Source organism: Xenopus tropicalis, chromosome 3, assembly GCF_000004195.4.
Source record: "Xenopus tropicalis strain Nigerian chromosome 3, UCB_Xtro_10.0, whole genome shotgun sequence".
Classification (NCBI taxonomy): domain Eukaryota; kingdom Metazoa; phylum Chordata; class Amphibia; order Anura; family Pipidae; genus Xenopus; species Xenopus tropicalis.
Window position 1 is genome coordinate 93,003,095 of NC_030679.2, and position 14,841 is coordinate 93,017,935.

The following is a 14,841-nucleotide window of genomic DNA, read 5'->3' on the forward strand; positions in this document are numbered from 1 at the left end:
GATAAACCTTGTGCTTTTGCATGGGAAAAATCCAACACAAATAATTGCAAATGGACCCCAAATTAAAATAAACCACTTTACGAAAATGCAGAAATAATGTAAAAAATATTTTCAGATTTTTAGTAACCCTATTTAATTTTAAAGGCCTCAACTCCCTTGCCTATACTCAGTGAAGGAATACTGCTGGCTGCTAACTGGAGTTAGACAAAAGGGTTCTTCTTCTATGTAATATGTTTTCTTATACTTGGGTTCCCTGAAATATTTTGGTATTTCAGATGTCACACAATGTTCATCACATGAATGTGTTATTATGCTTTAGTATAAAACAAGCAGCCAGATTTGTCTATGTCTATGACAAAATGCATGTACACACATATTTTTGTTTTCTTTTGCTTGTTTTCTCTGCCCATGCCAAACTGAAAAATGTCAATCTAAGGACTTTTCTTGGAAATCACACCTGTAAGACACTGGTGTAGAGGTGGGGGCATTAGCAGGCCTCAAATGCCACACAAATTTTTTTGCGGGTGGTGGTGAATGAATTTTAAAGGCAACCCCTTTAACATGGGAGCACAGAACTGTGAGTTTGGTGCCAGCCTTCTGACTGCAAGTGCTGCTGTGAGCAAAGACCTCATGCAGCTCAATGGGATTTTATAGCATTTCTGCTTGTGCCACTGATGAAAGACAAAAACCATACTGTTCAACAACCGTATGAATAATGTGATAGCAAGAACTCAGTCTAGTTCTACCTACCATTGCAATAAAGATATGTGCAAAGCCCTTGCAGTGCATTGTGGGACTTGCAGACTTTGCAGAGAACTAAAGCATTTTACACGGAGCACAGCTATTTAAATCACAAAAAGGAGCAGGTCTGGAAATGTGCATAAAACTGGAGGTCTAACCTGTGTTTAATCTCCAAAATAGTAACTTGTGTACTATAAGTGACTTTTACCAATTATTTAAACCTATAGTAAAATGCAGTCATTTGTTTTAAAGCACACACTGTGCAGACTGCACTACAGGCCCTCACAATATAAGTAATCAGGAGACCTGTATTTGTAACCACTAACTAATATAGTTATACAGATAATCCAGGCCCTCTAGAAAAAAGTTACTTATTTAATAAAGGGTTTCATATCTAATAAAGGATGTGCCCTGTGGACACAAAGCATGGCACTTTATGCAAGATCATGCAAAACAATATAGGGCTAATTTATTGTGCAGTTTAGCATACAATAAAAATATTGCATGCGCCTGGTGGTGGTGTAGAGAAGCTGCGCTTATGCCCTTGTTGTGCATGGGTGCAGGGACCTCTTGTGTCTTTAGCCCTTAAGTTTGAATGCAACTGTATTTTGTATTTATTTATATTTATTAACATTAAAGCAGGGGCTTAACAATAGGGGCAGAAAGACCAGAAAATCCACTGAGACTCTGAAGTATAGAGGGCCCTGTGGAAGTCCTTCAGGTAAGGGGGGGCCTAAAGATATTTGCTGTTATTTTCAGAAATCCCTTTATTTCCTGCACTAATATCATTAGTATCCGCTTAATTCTTGCTATAACCAAAACTGTTCAGCAACTTGCCTGTGCAGCAATTTAACAAGGTTAACAACCTGACAATTTAATTTTGTATCCCCACTGCACAATGATTGCTCTATTTTCTTATAAGTGATGGCACTGACATATTTTGCACTCTGAAAATGTGTTCTCTCCCCACACACTTTCAATACAGCACAAACCTATACTAGATAAATATATGCTTTATAGAGCAAATGTACCCCTGTAGTGTTAAATACAGGGGTATTTGAGAGCCCTCTAAAGTTCCATGACCTATATAAATGCATGTGGCCAGCAACCTTGTGCCTTTGCCTTTTTAGATTATGGTACCTTGGTAAAATATCCTTATATTAAGCAGTAGGGGCAGATAATCCCTTGCATAATAAAGTGCCAAACTGACTTTTGCAGAAGGACAAATCACATGGGACTAATAACAGGAAAAATGCATTGTTAGAAAATCAATTTCATGCCGCAGGAATATTTTCAGGCTAGATACACCACCAATTTGCCAACATGGAACTACTGATCTAAAAGGATGTGTTGTTTTCATCTAACAAAAACAGAACTGGACATTTCATGTAAAAGATGTTGTTATGCAAAAGTTGCCCACATAATAAAGGGCAGCTTAAAGGAGAAAGAAAGGCAAAGGCAAAATCGCTTACCTTTTACCCCGGGCTGGTGCCCCTGGGTGGAGAAAACAGCACCAGCCCGGGGTACCTGTAGCGTAGCGCTTCCTTCTTCCTTTTCCTAAAATGCCAGTGGTCAGCAAATGCGCAGTAGAGTCAAAAGCCGACTTTTCTGTTAAAGTTTGGCTTTTCACTCTACTGCTCATGTGCGTGCACGGAACCAGGAAGGAGTAAGCGATTGCAGCTACCCCGGGCTGGTGCTGTTCTCTCCGAGCAGGGGCAACAGCTCGGGGTAAGAGGTAAGAGATTTAAGTCACTTGGGGGTGCCTAACATTTTGGCACCCACAAGTGACTTTGCCTTTCTTTCTCCTTTAATAAGGAAAGTCTGGCTAGGATACCCATATACAGGGAAATACTCTGGCATGTGACCTCTGACAGGAAAAAGTGGGCAACCAGGCAGTGGCATAACTACAACTGGCTGGGCCCTCCTGGCACAAAAAAAAACTTTAGGGGCCCAGTGCATACCCTCTGCCAAGCACTACTTCCCCACCCCTCCATTGCACATGAACTTTAGTGTTCTACGGCAGACCCCACAGGGCCCGTCGCCCCCATGGCTGGTGGTCTGTTGTCTTGTAATTACACCATTGCTACCAGGCTACTACAAGACTTTTTCCCACAAAGCAACAATAATTGTGGTGTCCAGTGCATTTAACGTGTGCAATTGCGCTTGTACATTTTTTGCAAATTGGAAGAAATTGCACTCAAAAGTGAGTATGGTAACAACAATATGCACCTTGCTTTCTTCTCCTGTTTTACATGATATTTTAATTATTTGGATTTGTATTCTGCCCCTCTCTGGCCTGAAATGTAAACTGCTATCTGGTTGCTGTGATCAGTGAATCCTGGCAATCAAAAAAGCTAAATGTATTCTTGTTATTATTTTTGTATTGCTCTCTACTAAGGCCCCTTTCTATTCATCTTCCAGTTTGTCGTTCAAATCACAGCTTGCTTGCTAGGCTAAATGGAACCTGGGCAACAAGATAGCAGTGTAATTTTAAACTGAGAGCTGCAAAAGAAAATGTTAAAATAATTTTAAAAGCTGCAAATAATAAAAAAATTGCAAATAGAATTAGAATGTAATACATTAGCAAAATAAGAAAACCTGAAAGTCAATATTCATTTTAAAATGCATGTAGAACAAAGTGGTTTAGAGCAAGTTTTCTTAAATATCTAAGGGGCACATTTACTATGGGTCGAATCCGAGTCCGAATTGGAAAAATCCGATTTGAAAACGAACATTTTGCGACTTTTTCGTATTTTTTGCGAGTTTTTCGGCACCTTTACGACTTTTCAGAAATTAACGCGACTTTTTCGTTACCAATACGATTTTTGCGAAAAAACGCGAGTTTTTCGTAGCCATTCCGAAAGTTGCGATTTTTTCGTAGCGTTAAAACTTGCGCGAAAAGTTGCGCTTTTTTCGTAGCGTTAAAACTTAAAAGGCGCGACGTTTTGTGCAAGTTTTAACACTACGAAAAAATCGCAACTTTTTGCGCAAGTTTTAACGCTACGAAAAATCGCAACTTTCGGAATGGCTACGAAAAACTCGCGTTTTTACGCAAAAATTGTATTGGTAACGAAAAAGTTGCGTTAATTTTCCGAAAAAATCGCAAAATACCGATCATTACGAAAAAAACGCAATCGGACGCATTCGGCCCGTTCGTGGCTTAGTAAATGTGCCCCTTAGAGTGGTTGTGTAATGTTCCATTGGCAGGACAATGCTGGCCCATGAGACCAAGGAAATTTTAATGTGTTAGAAAACAGAAGTAGAGATGTTGCTTCAGCTACTAAATGCAAAAAGGGGGAACAGACAGTTGACTGAAGTTTGCTCTAGTCATAGCTCTAGTCACTTGTATTGGATTTTTAGAGTTCTCCTCTGGCATTTATGCCCCCTAGCATTCATGATACTGTACAAAGGAAGGGTCCAGGTTTAGTTAGCACAGGTTATGCCAGGGATCCCCAACCTTTTATACCCGTGAGCCACATTCAAGTGGAAAAAGTGTTGGAGAGCAACACAACCATAAAAATGGTTCCTGGAGGTGCCAATAAGAGCTAGAATTGGCTATTTGGTAGCCCCTATGTTGACTGGCAGTCTGCAGAAGGCCCTGTTTGGCATTTTACTGGGTTTTTATGCCTCCAAAACTTGCCTCCTAACCAGAAATTCACAAAATGTGCACCTGCTTTGAGGCCACTGGGAGCAACATCCAAGGGGTTGGGGAGCAACATGTTGCTCACGAGCCACTGGTTGGGGATCACTGGGTTATGCTATAAAGCATCAAAATGGTGAGTGCCCTTGGCTTCCTCTTCAAGGTCTATGAGCCGAGCCAAATGATGGTTTAGTCATTAACTGCAGTAATACACACAGCCGGATCCTAGAGGTGACATCTCTAGGGTGGAATCCTCTGTGGTATCAGCTGTAATATCAACTGCATTAACTGAACTAATGTTCTCACTGTTTCACACTTATAGATAAGAAGGCTCATGTACAAATGCAAATGCAGCATCTCAAATGCTCAAATAGACACATATCCATGCTTTCTAACGACAATGCAGGAGCATTTTGCTTCAGAGTACAAGCATTATAACAATAACATACAATACAATAACATTGCCCAACTTAGTGTCCATTTTGGTAAACTGTGAGCAAGATGCAGTGTAGGAGCGATTACTGAATTTGAACCTGAATGTCCTCACTTTTAGCACTTGGCATCAGGGACAGTGTTAGTGTGTAATACACTAGGTTCAAGTCATTTGTGTGTATAAGGGATCCCTTTAATAACCACATCCTCAAGGAAGGCATTACAGGGTTCCTTTGTGTCGCTTCTCCCCATTTTTTGAATTTGTGCACAATGTCGAGAGTATGCTGAACCTGTGTATAAGCACTATGCACACATTGTAAGGAGTGTGTATAAAAACAAAGTAAATTTGTGTAATGGCATCTAAGGGGGCATGATTTTATATAATTTACATCATATACATTTTAGTGCTTTTCAGTTGTGCTTTAAATTGTGCTTTCAATTGTAAATTAGCTTTATGTCGTACCTAGAACTGTGTATATAAACCTTCTATTGCCTTTTGCATCCACAAAAAGCTATCTTTATGAATGTAAAAATCCTGCTCTGCTAGACTGTAAGAACAGTAAGAGATCGTTGGACTACAGTATTTTACTTTGACCTTGTGTCCAACTTTCTGGTCCAAGCAGTGCAGAAATGAGGGCATTCATTTTTATTATAGGCTCCCTTAATTACAGGTTTGTAATATTATTTTAGTACTGAATAGATCTCCTGTGTCAGAACAGGGAAAGAGGTAATACTACAATCAAGGAATAGAGAGAAAGAAGGCTAAAAAGATGGGGACAGGAAAATAATAAGCAATGAGGCAGTTACTGGAGATGGAAAATAAGGCAGCTGGCTGCAGCCAAGAAAGCTCATAGGCTTGTGAAAGAAAGATGCACCTTTTTTAAAATCTTCTCACATTGCAGCACATTTCTCAGAGTGTGAAAATAGAGCTTGTCGTAGTCCACCAGATGGAAATTTCACCACTGCGTATTCACTTGTTGGGGGTTCATATTTATCAAAGGGTAAAAAGAGCCATTACTAAATTTCTACACAACTGTTGCTCCTGATTCCTTACATGGACTGGCAATCTGTGGATTCTGGCAAATGCCAGAGGGGCTGCTATAAGATGCCATAATCAGTCACTATTTTGTGGGCCTGGGTAGGGGCTGTCTGGGCCTCTGTGTATTTGAAATGCCAGGATCCAATCCAGACCTAGTTACAACCACTGTGTAAATTCAGTTTGGGCTGGCAAATGAATTTAACAAAAAAAAGGACTCATTGTGATTCATGGAATTAACAGCCAGAGAGACAGTCTAGACAGAACAGAGTTTGTTTGGCAAAAGAAGTAGAGGTGTAAAAGAAGACACAATAGTATTTATACTCACATTACACCTAACACACCCAATGCTCACCAATCCCCATCAGAGTATTGTCTCTTATTTATCAGACTGTATTCTATATTTTGTACTCTGTGTAATCAACAGGAAATTCATATACAGTAGTATTTGGCACAGAGTTTACTTTGACTTGACACCCCATCCCCTCTTCTAGTTATTGGATACACAGTACCATGTGTAATTTTAGGAACAACAATACATGGACCTTGGGCCTTCAGTTCCAGCCACTACACCTTCAGTCAGTTTCTTGGTTTAAGACTGGTATTCTGATTACTACCCATCTTTATACTAAGTCCCAGTACACCAACAGTGCCTATGTGCACACTTCTCTTAGTGAGTACCCCTGTTTATGCAAAGTATTTGCAAGTCTAACTTTCAAGCAATGTTGACATTTTGCTCAGTTATTATGGGCAAACTGGCACTATACAGAGGGAGATGCTAGAAGTGCAGTTATGAACTGAAATATCTTAGTTCAAAAAATAAATCTAACCAGGAATATCTATTCTAAGGGCAACAGGGGGTGCCAAGCAAGGCACCTTGTTTGTTGATGTTGCATTATATAAAACTGTCCTGTGCATGGTGACAATGTGACAATATGTGTATATGTTATGTGAATGTAAACGCTGTGTGACATTTGTGTAGGCCTGTGTCACCGGGTACAGAAACCCCTTCTCCTTCTTTCGCACCCTGAGAACAGCCAGCAAGACTTGATAAAACCATCGATCGATAATGTGAGAAGAGAAGTGTCTTGGGTGGTGGGGGCAGCGTGAAGAAGAGAGGTGGAGGGATTAGAGGGGAATCTGTCAGTGTGAGGAGAGGAAAGAAATGCAAGGAATATGGGGAGGAGAAGCAATGGCAACAAGGGAACATGTACAGGCTAGAGGCAGTAATCACTTAACGTGACTCACAAATAGAGACATATGTACCAGATACATAGGTACCAAGCTGCTAATTGGTGGATTGGTATGGATTTTGTCTTATTAACCTCACTGTCATAAACCATTTTTTTGCTATAATAAAAACAGCAAATGCCACATTTTATCATTAATTATCGACAATACATGATTAAAAGCATTGTGTCCCAGAGCCACTTATCCATGAGCTGAGCATTATCATCACACAATACACTGGGCTCTAATAATGTCAGATTCTTGCTTCCGACATCTCAGGGGTGTCCTTTGCCCCTTTAACTCTGAGAGCTGTGTGCTAAGTGTTAATGAACCACATATTACCATTCAAAACTGATTATTCTGTATCTCGCTTGCTTGTTGCAATATATAATGACCAGCAAAGGTACTTAGACCCTTGACCAGTGCTTTATTACTCCACCCAAATTATTTTTTGCATAAAGACAGAAAATGTAATTCTAAGCAACATTCCAAGATACATTATTTATAACTGTTCAGCGATGTTAGAGTTATTTGTAAAAGTTAATGCTATTAAATGCAGTATTTTTATGTCCCTTCATATTGTATACAATGCAAGTTATGATTTTTAGGACTGGTTGCCTGGTTGTATTCATGAGCTTTTAAAGTTTTATCACATTCGTGTTTCATTGGGTTTTAGATGTACCATTCTGCATTTTCTTGACGCACGTTCAAAAGACAATAGAATAAGGTTGCATTTTGAACTTACAAAAAGGCACTTTGTTGTGCACTTTGCAATATAAGCATTTTTTCTTGTAAACACAAAAATTAAGAAAAAGCATGTAAGAGAGGAAGCATGTTGATTAACAGATTTGTGAAGAAACACGCAATGCATGGTGTAAAATCATGGCTGGAGGAGAGCTGGCTTCTGCTAAAACAAATACTGGTGTTAATTGCATCAACATTTACAAATAACTATAAGGGTAATGCCCCACGGAGAGATTAGTTGCCCGAATAGATCGATGCTACCGCGTATCGCTTCGGTTTTCCGAAGTCGCACAAAGTTGCCTGCAGGAGAAAATTTACGCAACTTTGGAAAGCTGAAGTGATGCGTAGGCCTTTCCACCAGCGATTCCCTTTGTTGCACGCGGAAGGGCCTTTCAGGGAGATTAGTCACCCCACAGTAGTAGCAATTTATTACAGGCGATTATTCAGCCTAAAACCATGAAATGTGTTTAAATAAACTGCACCAAAAAACTGGGTTTTTTTTGCGTAATAAAGGACATTGTCATTCTAAGCAACTTCCTTGTATGCACTAATTTCAAATGCTCCATGGTTTTAATTATAATTCCATATTTATATAAACTGACATGTTCCATAGTGCTTTAAAGAGAATGTACATAATTCACATAAATCCCTGCCCCAATGGAGCCATTTAAAGTACTATTTATTTATACATTTCTGTTCTCTGGTTGTCAAATTAGACAAACCTTTGAATGAAAGGAAAACAGCAATTTTTGGGGGGAATTCTTTTTTTTCTTAATTTTTTCACACTCTATGTTTAGTCCTTGTGATGTAGACATTTACAATACAACTAATTATCTACCTTGCAAAGAATAAACATGGAGTAATTTAAACTTCCCTCTTTGGCCTTTTTAGCTCAAAAAATAACAGAAACCACAGATAATTTTTTTCATGATTAACAGTAGGTAATATGTATGTTCAGCAAGTCCTATTCATTGCACTCATGTTGAAAAAGGGGGCCCTGTAATTTGCCAGTGTTATTACCCATTACCAAATGCAGCAGAAGTCAGTTCTCCTCAGGATCTGTTAATTATCTGGCTTCTGCTACAGGGTTTCAAGTGTCAAGTAGCAATGCAGTGTTTTTGAACAGCCAGGCAGATATTGCTTTTAACAGCAATTACATTTAAAAATAATTTATTTCACAGCTGTTAGTTTTTTATTGTAATGCTGTTTTATGTATAAAACCTAAGAAAAAACAGTGAAATATGCATAATTATTCCATACCTAAACAAGTTTTGTAGCAATAACAGCTCGAAGTCCTTTTATGTAAGAATTTACCAGCCTTGCTCACTAAGCGGAAGTGATTTTGTCCCATTCTTCCAGGTACATTTGCTTTAGGTTATTCAGATAAGTTTAAAGGAGAACTAAATCCTAAAAATAAATATAGCTAGAAATGCCATATTTTATATTTACTGAACCAGCATAATGGTTCAGAATCTCTATAGTATTAATGAAACAGTACTTCAAAGCAGTCCCAGGGGGTTACCTCATGGAATCTGGTCGAAGTGTCTGCTCAGTGTGCTACGTGCAGCTATAAAAGGGATACTGTTGTGATATTTATGGTATACTTTTTTATTTCTAAATTACACTGTTTACATAGCAATTAATTCACTCTACCATTTAAATATGTATTCTTGAACCAACAAATGTATTTTTTTAGCTGTAATATTGGTGTGTAGGCAGCCATCTCAGTGCATTGTGTCGGATTCTGAGCTTTCAGAAGGAGCCAGCGCTATACATTAGAACTGCTTTCAGGTAACCTATTGTTTCTCCTACTAAGGGGCGTGGTAGACGGGGAGATTAGTCGCCCGCAACAAATCTCCCTTGTTGCGGGCAACTAATCTCCCCGATATGCCATCCCACCGGCCTGAATGTAAATCGCCGGTGGGATGGCATATGCGGCGACGCAATTTCCCGAAATTGCGGAAGTTGCCTTGAGAGGAAATTTCCGCGATTTCAGGAAATCGCGTCGCTGCATATGCCATCGCCGGTGGGATGCCATATCCCAAGGGAGATTTGTTGCGGGCGACTAATCTCCCCATCTACCATGGCCCTGACATGTAACTGGAGGAGTCCCAAGCTGGACTTGGATTTCTTACTATTGACTGTCATTCTGATACCTTATGGGAGCTGCTATCTTGCTCCCTTCCATTGTTCTGCTGATCGGCTGCTGGGAGGGGGGTGATATCACTCCAACTTGCAGCGCAGCAGTGAAGTGTGACTGAAGTTTATCAGAGCACAGGTCGCATGGCTGTGGTACCCTGGGAAATGAAGAATATGGCTAGCCCCATGTAAAATTTTAAAAAATTAAATATACAATATTTCAATGCAGGATTCTGCTGGAGAAGCTCTATTAACTGATGCGTTTTGAAAAAAAACATATGACAGTATTCTATTAAGAAGCTAGGCTTAGGGTTTGGAGAAAATGATGTTTGTCTGTCAGAGTGGGTGATGCTACAGGGCTGATTATTCATTTCTGATGCTAACTGCACTGTTTTCTGAGTTGCTATGCAGTAATCTGTATTATCTAATAATCAGCCTTACATGTGACATTTACATTCTATATATACAATGTATTGTGAGTTGGTACCAATCAGTGATGACACTACAGCATTACACTTCACTGTCGGTATGGGGTGACAATATCATTAACGTTTAACACTGGCCTATAAGCAAGGGTGGCCATATCTTAAAAACAACTGTAAAAGCACATGATCAGTTTGTCAAAAAAGCAAAGAAGTAACTTTGAAATTGCAATGTGGGAAAAATGATCTGGGCTCAGACAGGGCCAAGACAATCTTTTTGTCTCAGGTTAAAAAAAATAAAAAAAATATTATATATATATATATATGTAGCAGAAACATAAAATTGTCCATATCTCATAAAGCATAAAAAAGTATGGTGGAGGCAGTTTCATGCTGTGAGGTTTCTCTTTATCATAAAGGTCTGGGGATATTGTTAAAATTGAAGGAAGAATTGCTTTTATTGTGACATGGGAGCCATAAAACCATGTTTCAGGCTAAAATACCTTTTCATCTGGAAAAAGACAGTTCCACATGTCACAATATAGAAATTTAAATGAAAATGCTGTAAACCAGGATGTATTTACAATCTAATTTAACTGACAACAATAGTAGATACTGTAGGATTAGCAAACTGTCACCAAAAAGCCTTAAGAGTGTTAGCAGTGGGGTTGTGTGGCTTACTTAAGGACACAGGTGCTAAACTGAAGTTACCATAGCAATCGTTTAGATCATGGCTTTCACTTTCTAACATATTGATGATTGGTTGCTGTTGATAATTAAACATCTATGTTCACACCTAGCATAAAATGGTATCATATTAAAAAAGTAAATTTTAGGTTTAATTGCCATGAAACCAATGTATTTAGACTATATTTACTATTTATCAAAATAAAATAAACGGTCAAGGGTAAATGAAGGGTAAAGATTAAATGACCTTTGTGTCCTAAATGCTGTGTAGAAAAAACCCTGGTCTACATTTTGATAAATTTGATTGTTTTTCTGTTTAATTTCAAATCATTGGCCCTGGTATTGTGAATCTCTCTCGGAAATTACCCCTAGCTTTTAAAACTGACACAGAACCGGCAGAAGAATTTTAATGGTATTAGTTTCTGCTTTTAGTTCTCTCTGTTTGTGACACAGAAAGGGTTGACATGGATGACACCTGGGGGTCTCCTGGCAGGCCATCATTCAAAACATGCAAGGCAACATACCCTGTTTTCCTGAAAATAGGACATCCTCCGAAAGTAAGGCACCCCCCCCCGATTTTTCACGCCCCTCGGAAAATAAGGCACCCCCCGAAAATAAGACACCCACCTAGGGTTGGGCGATAAATCTCGCCCAAACGATGGAATAAATGTGTAGTGTATTCTTCTTCATGGAAAAGTAAGACATCCCCTGAAAATAAGACCTGCGGCAATTCACACAATGTAGAATGCAGTGTGCAAAAAAGTGCAATAAAATGGACAACTGCAGGCTTTTATGGACTTTTCATACTGCATTCTACATCATTAAGGGTGGTTATCAATATGTCTGCAAGGATAAGAGAATAGAAATCCTGTATGCACAAAACACACACAGTTGTATGACTTCAGTTTTAAGATGAATGAGGGAGGTTACAGGGTTAGCTAGATTTCCATGAATGCTTAAATACATTGGATTGTTATACCCCAGAGTTTTTTCTGTCTTCACACAAGTTTGGATGGACACCAGCACTTCATGTTCAATTATGCCATACTGTGTGTAGCTTTTTTTTGGCTGGAAGTTGAATTACTGATGCACAGCGTGAAATACATTTCTTTATACAGAGATAAAACTGTTGAGGGGTATGGAATAGTGATATCAATTTCAAGACTTAATGGGGTTCCCTCTTTCTGAATTCATCTTCATTTCATCTATGTTATGTGTAGAGTTTTCATTTGTAATGTTATATAGACATTGTGGGGGCTATTGCACATAGATAGTATAGCGAAGCAAGTAAATAACTTGGGTTGAGAAAATATAAAAACACGATTTGGTGACCTAGGTTTCTGCACAGGTCCCACATGCAGTCAATACTTTACTATACTAGCTACTTTTACATGCATTTATAGAGCACTAACATATTCCACAGTCTTGTGTATTGAGTGTAAGCTCGAAAGTGCTTCTAAACGTGCACCATGTAATCTGTATTACTATGTATATTTATTTTTGTTTTCCATTGTCTGTACTATTACTGTATAGTAAAAGTGCAAAGTGTTGCGTACACAGCAGTGCTAGATAAATAAAGATACACATATATACAAAGCAGATCTGCCCTTATCAGCAGCTTTGTCCTGAGTGCAGCTACATAGATTGGAGATTGGCCTGAAAATGCCTGCTTTTGCTTTTTTCAGGCCGATCTCCGAATAAGCTTCTGATGAGAGTGGATCTACGTCTCTCTGGCTGCCTACAAAACGCAGGTAGAAAGGAGCAGACCATATGCCAGGGCACAAGGGGCAGTTTGATCAGCCAATGGCTATTTCTTGAAAGTGGGTGACATGAAATACAGTGGGCCATATTTGCCTGTGATTATTGCCTAAAATGCATCTCACTAATATAAATGGGGGTGATTTATGGTGAATAGTGGGTGTTTTGATCATTACTGGAAGTTGTGTGACACAGCTATGAACACACACCTAACATACACTGATGTTTCTATATGTCTTCCATCACTCACACTGATATATTGGCAAGAAAGACATAACCTGATGCAGCACACACATCTCTCTCTCACACACTGATATTGATTTCCTCCGTAATATTTTGCTTCGTTGAGCAGCTTCATAAAAAACAATTTAGTAAAATCATCCCCTGCCCTGCCAAAGTACTGATGCGTACCCCTACATATCAAGAACACTGATATTAACCCCCAAAGAGCTGTTACATTTTCAGCCTACTTTGTTATTTTAACACGCAAACATTCAGTGAAATGTATTATTCATGCCTTTTCCCATCAGCAGACAGCAAAGTAAGCAGGCTAAGCTTTTTGTGTGCAAAACACATTCCATATGCAATAATTTTTGCAATATGTTTTTTTTCTTCCTATTGTCATTTCTCTCAGGCAAACATGCTAAACCAGCGCAATAGGGTCACTGTTCCTAGTCCTTATGCTGCTTCTAGAGGCCGGTGCAAACCCCAAAGAAATTGTAGTGTGAACAAAAATACCTTTGTTTGCCAATTAGTGAGCACGGAAATATTTGTATTGGGCCATCAGCAACTATTCCTTTGTGCAGGTCACTGCTTTTACTCCTAAATGTATTGGCATTGATGAGAAATTTTAAAAGGGGAACCATTGCTTTAATAAAATCCACTAAACTGCAGTAGATGTTTCCTAAATCTGTTTTTACAAAAAGGTTTTATATTTTTTCTTATATGTTTAACAATTTATATCTCAATGGCTATAAGAAAAAAAATTACTTAAGGCATATAAACAGCACAGGAATAAGGTACTGTATATAAACTTGAGAAAGGCATATTGCCATTTTGGATTGAGCCTAGACACACAGTACTGCAGAGATACAATGTCCAGCAACATGCTTTTATTAGGATTCTGTAGTGGGAAGTTTATCTGGTCCAACAGAGCAGAGGCATTAATGATCCTCATGGGAAAAGGAGGAGCAGAGTTAGCAAAAGTGATTGATGATACCATTGATCTGCGGATTAATGGAGGATTGATCAGTCTGAGAGGATTTTATGTCTTTGGGTGTGGTTATGAGGGAGAGAGAGAAGAAAAGATTGACAGAGATGAAGAGAGACAGGGAAAGGAAGGAAGTAAAGGGGAGCTTGTTAGAGAAAGATGTATTGATGGTGTAGTTTCTTCAATGAAGGAAACAGATCACATCTGAGAAATATGCATTTACATTGCTCTGAAAAGAATCCCTATAGTTTTATTTTGGCTATGCATAATGACACAAATTCATGAAAAACAAATCTGTTACCTGGAACCAGAGAAAAGGATCCCTAGTATTAGATATTGCTCACTTAAGATATTGGGGTAACTGCATATGTCCCAAAAGCAGTTAATATGTCTGCTATATATACAAAGTCAAATTGGAGAGGGTCGAATTATATAGCAGAAAGAAAATGTGTGAAAAAAAGAAATGTGTAAAGGTAAAGCTGCAAGAGAGAACAGAGATAGGATACAAAAAATGCACCCAATAACAGCAAATACACATTAAATAACTGCAGAGGAAGAGAAAAAAAAGAGATGGGCAAAATGGAACAGACTATGAATTAAGGGGGGCAGACAGACGGGCCATCCCATCTGGCCTTTAAACATTAAGAAGGGGAGAAATAGCAGCAGAATGATGTGAATTATATGACTGTGTCCAGCCAGGGCTGTCATACTATGTAACACTCAGCCAGAGGGCAGAAAGAGAAAAGGAGAAAGGGGAGAGAGTAAACGAAGGATAGGAACGATAAATGAGTCAAAGAAGGAA

At 38.8% G+C, this 14,841-nt stretch overlaps 1 protein-coding gene across 7 annotated transcripts in view; it reads right to left on the minus strand.

The window, feature by feature from the left end:
- The window catches only part of lingo1 (leucine rich repeat and Ig domain containing 1), a 139,290-nt gene that overhangs the window by 18,244 nt on the left and 106,205 nt on the right, over positions 1-14,841 (minus strand). The window lies entirely within an intron of this gene.